Source organism: Rana temporaria, chromosome 5, assembly GCF_905171775.1.
Source record: "Rana temporaria chromosome 5, aRanTem1.1, whole genome shotgun sequence".
Lineage (NCBI taxonomy): Eukaryota > Metazoa > Chordata > Amphibia > Anura > Ranidae > Rana > Rana temporaria.
The window spans coordinates 97,384,269-97,394,268 of record NC_053493.1 but is presented as its reverse complement, the minus strand read 5'-3'; the positions used below and the strand labels follow the sequence as shown (position 1 = coordinate 97,394,268).

General features: G+C 35.9%; 1 long non-coding RNA gene across 1 annotated transcript in view; it reads left to right on the top strand.

Moving 5' to 3' along the window:
- LOC120940206 overlaps positions 1 to 8,903 on the top strand; it is a 47,456-nt gene extending 38,553 nt beyond the window's left edge. Inside the window, exon 3 of the long non-coding RNA XR_005749401.1 lies at positions 8,853 to 8,903. This is a non-coding gene — a long non-coding RNA (uncharacterized LOC120940206). The remainder of the gene's footprint in view (positions 1 to 8,852) is intronic.
- The last annotated feature ends 1,097 nt before the right edge of the window (positions 8,904 to 10,000 follow it).

Genomic DNA, 10,000 nt, shown 5'->3' with positions numbered 1-10,000 from the left:
GCTGGCCATACATTATACAATTTTCTTCAACGGTTTTTCTTTAGATTTACCAAAACCATACATCAATTTGCATGCAATCCGGCTGGCCCTTCCACTACATAGTTGAATATCTAAAATTGAATTAGAAAATTGTACAATGTATGGCCAGCCTATCTCTAATCTATCTATCTATCTATCTATCTATCTATCTATCTATCTATCTATCTATCTATCTATCTATCTATCTATCTATCTATCTATCTATCAATGTTATTATCAGTCTATCTCTAATCATCCAACACACTACACCACAAACACCACTGTATATCACACACACTACACACACACACACACACTACACCACACACACACACACACACCACTGTATATCACACACACACTACACAACACACATACACCACATACACCACACACACACACTACACCACACACACACACACACACACACTACACCACACACACCACTGTATATCACACACACTACACCACACACATACACCACATACACCACACACACACACACCACACATACACCACACACACACACACACTGCACCACACACACACACACACTACACCACACACACACATACACCACACACACACACACACACACACACTGCACCACACACACACACACACACACACACACACTACACCACACACACGCTGGTTGCAATAGTATTTTTTTTAGTGCAAAGAGCCATTCAACAGCAAAACGCACCTGGTAATTGTGAGTCTGTAGACAACTACTTCTCAAGGGGACTTTACACAGGAGGATTTGTGAATACCCCAAAAAATGTCAGACCCATTTCAGAAGAATCTTGTGCTTAGATGAACAAAAAACTTCTAGAAGGATAGACGGGTTTTGCATTTGTCAGGTAATTAAGGGCCTTTTAGCCTCTACTGTGGGACATGTGTCATGTGTGGGAGTAAGCAAGCCTTCCTCAATGGGCCTCTCTAATGGCTCATATGTGCTGAGCTTAGTAATCAGTCAACAAGGCTTGCACTACTCCATGGACTGACCTACTCCTGTGAGTGTTCTTCTGCCTTCAGTACCTATTGTACTAACTTGTGGAAGTATGTGAGTCAACAGCTATGTGATAGATAGGGGAACATGTTTTTTTTTCTGGCCAGAATAGGGAACAAATAGTGGGGGACCTTGGACTTGTGATGAGTTTGGGTTTCTGTGATATTTGAGGTAGGGAGAGGGTGAATGTTGCAAATCTTGTTTCTCCACCATTCCCTATTTGAAATAAAAGGATTTAAGTTGACGTATGACCACGTGAGCACATAATACAGCGAATTATTGTGCCATTTGGAGCGGAGACCCAGCCAAGCTTCTCCTGTGATTACGCCTTTCCAGTATCTGTTGAGAGCAAGTGCTTTCCCTACCACCTCCAGCAAGAGGCTCTCTTTATTATTGCAACCCAGATCCCACCATCAGCGAGACCCCATTGGAAAGCTGATAGGACTAAATGCTTCGTTAGAAAGGATGGATTTTATTTTAAGGTATATCGAATGATTGTTCATAAATGGTGTGAGTTATTGCTGGTCATGCTAAAGGTCAATAGAGGATTTAGGGTCTGCGTGTGTATTCTGTTTCCCCATTGCGCTTCTTGGGGTGTCTTCTCTCTTCACATCTTCTAATATCTCTTCTGATGGAGCAAAAATATACATTTTTCCTGTATGCTTGGCTTATAATTATAAAGCTTACCAGTGCTGGACTCATTACGAGTTTTTTTATTTTTTATTTTTAAACTACCCTTGTCTTCCTCTGTTATTTGTAGAATTGAGCGGGCAGCCACCAGACAAACAATATTTGATAAGGATCAAAAAATGCTCATTATCCTGCAATTTCAACACATAAAAATATGATGGTATTGATGTGTTGTATTTAGGTGATTTGAATGTTTGTTTTTTATTTATTTTTTAGTAACTGATTTTCTTTTTTTCCCAGTGGTGTTTTTCCGTCTGTAGCTATTGCTATCTATGTATTTAAATAAAATACCTGATATATATATATATATATATATATATATATATATATATATATATATATATATATATATATATATATATATATATATTTATATATATTTATATATGTATAAATATGTAGATGTGTGTATATATATATATATATATGTATATATATATATATATATATATATATATATTATTTTTCTTTTGTGTTATTTGCCACAGGAAAAAAAATGCACTAGTCTAGATGTTGATAACATATCTAGATACTTCAAAACGCCTTTACAATTTAAGAGGCTGCCTAACACTATCGGGTCAAGGCTGAAGTGGTTATTTTTCATATCCTATAGATATGATTATTGGCATGTTACAATGTGTACAAAGCTGCATAGGAATACATAGAGAGAGTGAGGATATTAAGTACACGCACTAATGAGTGGCGCTTGAGGAAAGGTCACAGTGCTGAGATTTGATTTATGTAGCTAGTGAATTGGGGCAGAAGAGCTTGATAAGATGATGTACCAAAATGGTTTACAATCATGCTTCCCAGAAGGTGGCTAGTCTAGCTGCATAATTCCTTGTATGTGTTTGTATAGAAATATATGTGTGTGTGAATAATATATATATATATATATATATATATATATATATATATATATATATATATATATATATATATATATATATATATTATTGTGCATTTGATACATACATACACATACGTATATAAACAAAACATCTATTCTTAGATATATGGTAGACACACACGTATATATGTGTGTGTGTGAGTGTGGACCATTTATACAAGAATAGATGTTTATATATGTGTGTGTGTGTATGTATCATATATACAATAATAAATATTTATATGCGTGTGTATATATTCATCTTATACATGTTTGCATATTCCTCTTTATTTGGAGAAATAGATTGGAAGACCTATCGCATTGATTCTTTTAAGTCAGAATTTGTGTTGAAGGATGCAAGTTTTGTTCAGTAGATAAAGCAAAGGCTTATGAATATATCGGTTTGAATAACTGATTCACCTTAAAATAACACTTTATTAAATGAAATTTATTTATTTAAGAAATATGCATTTCAGTTTCTGATTTAATTCTTACATAAATAAATATTATCATAGTCATATTTACTACACAGGAATAAAGGGTGGCTGGTTGTATTAAGTGAGCAGTGGCTATAAGTGCAATGCTTTTGTAGAGATGCTGCTTCGCCAGTCATATTTTTACTTGTCTACATTCATGTTGCTATTACATAAATATACAATCAAGCCAAGAGCTTTGAATAGTCAGACTTTTTTTTTATTGCACACATAATAGCATTTTACAAACATGATTTCAATTATAAAACAATATATAGCTATAAGGAGTAAATATATACGATAAGTAGGATCCCATCAATCTCTCTAGAACCTGGAAGCCAGGGAATAATCAAGCATCACTTTATACAACATTAATACCCGACCTACATAATAAAGCTCCAGTAAACTGATTTACAACACACATACATACAAACAATACCTGAGAAAGGTGCCGTGGATGGGATAAACATCTCCCTGTCTGAGGCATAAACCTTTCAAATCATAATCATCATGGAATTTATTCTGGTCCATTTCGCCTCCTATTTCATGTGTAAGTAGGTTATAACAGAGTGTATGCTCTTCTCTTTCTCTCCAGTCTGGAAGGCATTATAAAGTATAGGGTGTCCAGCCATAAGCTTGGAAGGCGCTGATTCTATCCCCAGCAGTATTGAAATAAAAGAAACTCGGATCAGCAAATTTAAGAAGTAGTGGGGTGAATGATTGACCAAAGTGGGCTTTCATCAAATACAACACTGAGTATTGGCTTAAATGAAAATGCCTAGTAGTGGATTTCTGGCTGCCTTCTCCTCCTACGCTGCCTGACTCCCTCCTTTCAAGTGGTGCCATTGCAATCTGCAGTAAGGAGCAAGTGTTTTCTGTGTTTTAATGCCCCGTTTACAGCCATGGTGCATGGAGTAATAAATCTTTCCTAGCCATAAATGACAAAGCCATTGGTATGCAGAAGAGGCCACCGGCCTATGTAGTCCTTTATGTATTTCACTTTATTTGCTGCCTTCTCCCAGCAACCTCGCTCCTCTGCAACATTCATATTATATTTTAACACCTGGTTTGGGCTTTAGATTTTCCATGTTGCGCTTATTAGGTCCTAATCCTCAATGAAAAATAATAACGCTAAAATAAGAGGGCATAACGCCCGTGAACGGGATTCGGTTGCATTTTATTTCGCTTTGGGCAGATAAAGTCATTATTCGTCATTATTCGTTTACCACAAACCCTTCTATTAACAGAAATGAAAAGATTTCCTGCAGATTTGGTATGAGAAGGCAGACAGGTTACTAGACGTTAGGATTGAAATCAAGTGCACATACATCAATAGATTAATAATTCAGAATATCATTAGAAACTCCTTTTTACTGACTGGTGGCATATGTTTGGTGATAAATAACTAACATTCGTTGAAAGACACCTAGAAATAAGATAAAAGGAGCGAATTAAATAATAATAATAAAAAAAAGCCATTTAAATGAGACCTTTAAGTCGCAGGCTGTTCATTAGCATAATTTTCCAGAACCCAAGTGACGCCTACTTTCACAGGGTCCTAGATCCTCCTCCCACAATTTTTTCATGTTATTTTATTTTTCTTTCCATGTCTACCCCATCTCCCTAAATGTCTTTCTCTCTTTTTTCCCCCCACTCCCCCCCAACACATCCCAGTTCCCAGATGAATATTCTCCTTGGAATCTAGCATCATTCAGCAGGCAATATTTGTAAGGAGAAACATACCATTTTTGTGTCTGTGGAACTACACTTGGAAAGCCCTGAGAGTTGATAGCTCTTATCTTGGTGACCGGGGTCGCCCATATGTAACCTTAGGGGTTGTCCAGTTTTTTTGGCAGACCATTTCTTGTTGAGATTTCCTGAGCGCTTGTTCTCATCCTGAGGTCGTGTTGTGCCTGCTTTGCCTGCTAGGTGATAGAGCTTGCAGTGCTTTGCTGTCCTTGCCCCCTTCATTATGCCTAGGAATTAAGTCAGGGTGGGGGGACCCAGATCTGCTGGTTCTGAAGCCGAACTGGAGGACAGTCTGTTGTGTTCCGCGTCAGTCGTCAGAATCCAAGGTAAGACGGCCAGAAATCCTCTATCACTTCTGAATGGTTGGAGTTTATGTCCCAGTGATTTATGACCATAGTCTTAAATCTCAGTTCAAGAAGAGTTCACAGGCTCCAGCTTCCTTTCAAGAAATGACTGATACGTATAGTTTGCTAATACAGGCTGTTTTCTCGTCTCCACACAGTTTCTCTGCTATCTGCCCATTGAATCTAGGAGATTACTCATTTTTTTTTATCTTCACCTCCAAATATTTCCCCCTTCTCTTCTCTAGGACACAGTAAATAACTACTAAGAACATGGTTGCACTTACAACAGTAAAGCAGGCTGGGACTTTGTATCTATATTATTTTTGCTTTCAATAAAATACTTTTTTTTTTTTTTTACAGTCTACCTTCCTACTCCATTTAATTCTGCCAGTTTGAGCTGCAAAAATAAATCTAATTTTCGATAATAACATTGGGTGAAATATTGTTGTACTGCTAGGCTAAGGGGGCATGTCGGGTAAATAATGCCTCTTACAGGGTCTTCTCAGAAAAGAATGGGTTAATAAAGGCCCACTGGCATGTTGCTTTTCAGTTCATCGTTTTCATACTCCAGTTATTATATTTTGGGTGGAATACTGGCTCTGGGAGGAATGGTGGATTTTTAGAAGTGTGTAATGTAAATTTTAAGGAAAAGGGTATAAAAGGGTACAACTATAACTAAATAAAATTCTCAAGTTAGACAGATATTATTTATAATTATAACACTGTAAAAATTTATGGGGAAAAAGTGCAACCCCCATCTAAAAAAAAAAAAAAAGTTGGAAACGTACCATGGTAACTTTAGGCCTGTTAGGGATTTGTAATGTTTAGCTAATTCTTTCTGTTATTATGTTTATATTTGATACATAAATTAATTTAACAAGAATGTAAATACAAACATAAAAGTATAGATTTTAAAACAAACTAATATATATATATATATATATATATATATATATATATATATATATATATATATATATATATATATATATATATATATATATATATATATATATATATATATAACAATTTTCCCATGTTTTACCACTCCCTTTGCTTTGTACTAAGATGAGAGCAGTTTCTGAAATGTAGCTTTTTTTTATATATTTATATAAGTTCTTGCAGTTTGCTTTGGAGGCGTTTTGAATGCTTTTGCTTTTGTCTTGTGGCTAAAAGTTTGAATAGTTATTTGGACATAGGTAAACATGAAGATTTAACAAAAGATAGTCAGGATCCTAGAAGTATTTTATGGCTTGTGTTTCCATCATCTACTCTCTCGCTAGCCAAATGACCCCCATACATCAAATTACAGGGCAGTTGCAAAGACAGAGCCTATTATCGTTAGGGGCTGCACACAAAGTTCATGCCGTGGTCATGGAGATGAACGCTGCTGGTCTTTCTGGTTCCTGGTGTTTTTTCAAATCCATCATGTTTTAACAGGTAGAATTGTGTACATTTCACGACGACAAATCACATTACAAGACCTATGACTTTTTTTTAAGTTACTTATGAATCTATTTAGCATTGTATTTTTGTTCATGTATCTACCATATGTGGAGCTTAGTATATTAAGCAGCCTAGGCGGTCGTATAGTAAATAGCGTTGGCCTTGGAACAGTCCTGGTTGTATCATACTGCTGCTTTGTGTTATTAAAAGCCAGGCGGCAACAATCGACATAAATATATTTCTAACTAGTGGTGTAGTTCTTACATAAGGCATAAGGCATGCATTCATTAATCTGATATATATATATATATATATATATATATATATATATATATATATATATTATATATATATATATATATATGTATATATATATATATATATATATATATATATATATGTGTGTGTGTGTGTGTGTGTGTGTGTGTGTGTGTGTGTGTGTGTGTGTTCTATACATGTTTATAGTGGGCATCTCCCTGTGCTATATTATTGAGCCCAGGAAGGTGGATGCAGACTTATCTAATATATATATGTGTTCTATACATGTTTATAGTGGGCATGTCCCTGTGCTATATTATTGAGCCCAGGAAGGTGGATGCAGATATATATGTGTTCTATACATGTTTATAGTGGGCATGTCCCTGTGCTATATGATTGAGCCCAGTAAGCCCAGGAAGGTGGATGCAGACTTTTCATCTGGATGACATTAGAATTGTGTTCTGTAGGCCTGTGTTTGGGAAGCTGTATCTAGAAGTTGATAAACGATTGTTTGCTGAGTCAATAGTGTGCCCTGAATGTACAATAACCTGTAATTTACAATAAGCACCAAGAGCTGAGGTTATCGTTTTTACATGGGGTTTATCAGATCAGTGAGGCTGGGTCATATGTGTATGTTTGAGGACTAAACTTTGGTGTGTATTTTGTGTGCACCACACCAGCTTCCTATGGACTTGGGTTGTGTGCTTAAACGTTTATATAATTATTAATTATATATATATATATATATATATATATATATATATATATATATATATATATAATATATTTAAAAATATATATATATATATATATATATATATATATATATATATATATATATATATATATATATATAGCATATATTACATATAAGCCAGGGCTGTAGCTGTTGGAATAATTTATTAGTGTAAAAAAATAAAGTAAAAAACAAAAACAATGTTCCCTATAAAACACCTAGATGCTGTGGATGTTCTTTGAGAGATTCGGTTTGTACTTGACTTGCTTAATTCTGAAAATGATATCTGTAAATATTTATTAATAATAATAATAATAATAATGAAAGAACGTTAAAACACCTAGGTGTGTGTGGATGTATATTATTGTTTGTGTACATATTCAAGTACCAAATGTAAATATACACATACATGCTCCCTAACATATGCCAGGATGTCTGTAGATGATATCGATACAAACAAATTGTGTTTATTTTGCATTTACAATATCAGCATCCACGTTTTCTGTATTTATATAATAAACATACAGATATAGTATATATGTGTGATAACTGTGTGTGTGTGTGTGTGAGTGCCATAGAAAGATACATGATGAGGCGTTTTTTTTTATTAATAACTAAAAGAATAAAAAAATAAAAGTAAGAATAAATTGTGTGAATATTCACATAAACGATCCAATCATCTGCAGATAAAAAAAGTAGGCAACATTTACTTTTTATATGATTGGCTAATTGAAGTGAATCTTCACACAATGTATTGTGTGAATATTCCCAACTCCTTTAGTAAATTAGCCTCACTGTGCGTGCTATAGATATAACAGACTGTGGGTGTGCACAGATTTATTTTGGTATTATTTCCACTATGCCCACCAGTGTATAAATGTATATGCTGTGCACCTACTACCTACCTCCCTGTGTACACATGTGAGTGACAAGGGGGCAGTGGTATCATGTAGGTACTTGTTTCTATTTGTTGATGGTGGTGGTGGTGGGGGGGGGGGGGGGGGGAGATGTGTGTGAACAGCCTAGGCTGTGATGTAGTTATTCAGATTGCATTTAACTGTAATTTCTGGCCAAATGCGAATTACTTGAACGTTAGTGAGAAGCCCTATCATCTTAATACACACTTCTCAATATTGCTGAACACTTTTTCCTTTATGGCTTTCATGTCACTTAGCTATTGTAAGTAAGATGGATCTCTCCTATTTCTTCACTTCACTGTGCTCCTTCTCCAACACAGGTCTGACCAGAGAGGCCATTGGACGAGCAGCGCCACGTGACAGAGAGGGGTGCCAATGTTATTCTTTACGGGTGTCAAGACCCTGTCAGTTTGTGAAATAAATATTGGGAAACAACGAAATGCAAAAAGCGACCTACTACGACAGCTCTGCGATCTATGGTGGATACCCCTACCAAGGGAGCAAATGGTTTCACTTATAATGCAAGTCAGCAGCAATATCCCCCTTCCTCATCACTGGTGGAAAGTGGACTATCATCGACCTGCCTGCTCGCTGCAGTCACCTGGCGGTACAGTGCCCACATCACAAGGCCAATGACATCAACGAAAGTTGTATGATAGCTGTGAACAGTCAATCAAAACCAAGCCCCGGTCATCTCAGATCAGCAGCAGCCCACACCACCCTCTGTGTCCCACCTGAAAATGCCAGTAATGCAGCCACAACATCCACCACCAGGCCACAAACATCACTTCACCTACCATGTCAAGCATATTTTCCCTTGGATGAAAGAATCTCGGCAGAACATAAAGCAGAAAGCCACAGGGAGCTCCAGTTCAGGTAAAGGCACCTTTGTCCCGGACACTAAGTTACACTACACAGGTACACACACACATACACACTGCCTGTGGATTGACACTTGTCACGGCACTGCTTGGTTTAAGCTCCAGAAGTTTGTCCCATTTATGATGGTCATTAAAAAAAATTGGGGTATCCCCCCTCTCAGTGACTTTGCACAGTTTGGAAACACCCCAGTCACCATTAAGAACTAATTCATTCATTCATTCATTCATTCATTCATTCATTTTCTCTCCCTTCTTCATTTTTTTTTCTTATAGGCAATTCACAGCAAATGGTTTGCTTCTTTAATTCATACAGAACATATCGTTCAACTAATTTGTGGGCTCATTTTTTAATATATTATCTTTTAATTATAAAAAAAAAGTCAAATTAGTGCACCATCATTTTCTGCAATGCTAGTCTTTTCGGTGATCGATTGATGACAATTTAAAGAGGTTAACTGGCAGGAATGTATTTTACATACATTGCATGAGAACCAAACACATGGTGTGCATTGCCAGGTGCTGTAATTGTTGTTAAGATGTTTTTTTTTTTACTTTATTATTGAAGATGGTTGCCATTTAGGATATGG